Source organism: Chlorocebus sabaeus, chromosome 24, assembly GCF_047675955.1.
Source record: "Chlorocebus sabaeus isolate Y175 chromosome 24, mChlSab1.0.hap1, whole genome shotgun sequence".
Lineage (NCBI taxonomy): Eukaryota > Metazoa > Chordata > Mammalia > Primates > Cercopithecidae > Chlorocebus > Chlorocebus sabaeus.
Genome location: NC_132927.1, coordinates 77,520,382 through 77,521,689, shown reverse-complemented (window position 1 = coordinate 77,521,689; position 1,308 = coordinate 77,520,382). Strand labels below are relative to the sequence as shown.

Here is a 1,308-nt window from a genome sequence, read left to right as displayed (position 1 = left end):
TTTGGCCATAAAAGGAAATTAAGTATTGATACATGCTATGATATGGGTAAACCTTGAAAAAAAGTATGCTAAGTAAAGAAAGCCTCACAAGAGGTCACAAATTATATAATTCCATTTATATGAAATGTCCACAATTGGAAAATTTATAGAGACAGATAGTACATTAGTAGTTGCTTAGGCCTGGGAGGAAGAGCATATGGAAAGTAGGAGGATGATAGTTAAAGAATACGAGTTTCTTTCTGAAGTAATAAAAATGTTCTGAAGACTATACTTTCAGGGATCATTTCTACAGTTCATTACTAGAGAAGTTTCTCTGAATGTGTAGAGCACCAGAAACTATGAGCAGGAGGCACAGAGTTCTCTTCTGAGCATGAAGCTGGCTCTTGGTGTTGCTTTGCTGCAGCTGCCATTTACCATTGGTGATCGTTCTTGTCTTCCTCTTGGAGAGTAAGAGAAAGACAATGCAGTCTGAGTGGTTCTTGTTTTACCAAAAAAAAAAAAAAGTTCTGAAGTTTATTGTGGTGCTGGTTGCACTTATTTGTAAGTATATTAAAGACCACTGAACCTGAACTTTTTTAATGGATACATTTTACATTATGTGAAGTATATCACAATAAAACTATTTTTTTAAAAGAAGATGGATGTAGATGTGTGGCATTATTTCTGAGGCCTCTGTTCTGTTCCATGGTCTATATATCCGTTTTGGTACCAGTACCATGCTGTTTTGGTTACTGTAGCCTTGTAGTATAGTTTGAAGTCAGGTAGCATGATGCCTCCAGCTTTGTTCTTTTTGCTTACGATTGTCTTGGCTATATGGGCTCTGTTTTGATTCCACATGGAATTTAAAGTAGTTTTTTTCTAATTCTGTGAAGAAAGCCAATGGTAGTTTGATAGAGATAGCATTGAATCTATAAATTACTTTGGGTAGTATGGCCATTCACAATATTGATTTTTTTCTATCCATAAACATAGAATGTTTTTCCATTTGTGTCCTCTCATTTCATTGAACAGTGTTTTGTAGTTCTCTTTGGAGAGATCCTTCACATTGCTTGTAAGTGGTATTCCTAGGTATTTTATTCTCCTTGTAGCAATTGTGAATGGCAGTTCACTCATAATTTGGTTTTCTGTTACTGGTGTATATGAATGCTTGTGGTTTTTGCACATTAATTTTGTATCCTGAGACTTTGCTGAAGTTGCTTATCAGCTTAAGGAGATTTGGGGCTGAGATGATGTGGTTTTCTAAGTATACAATCATGTCATCTGCAGAGACAATTTGACTTTCTCTCTTCCTATTTGAATACCCTTTAT

The 1,308-nt window shown here is 35.3% G+C and overlaps 1 non-coding gene across 1 annotated transcript; it reads left to right on the top strand.

The window, feature by feature from the left end:
* The first annotated feature begins 261 nt into the window (after positions 1 to 261).
* Positions 262 to 477, top strand: LOC119619205 (small nucleolar RNA U3). The gene has a single exon (XR_005235629.1). It is a non-coding gene; the product is annotated as a small nucleolar RNA U3 (small nucleolar RNA).
* The last annotated feature ends 831 nt before the right edge of the window (positions 478 to 1,308 follow it).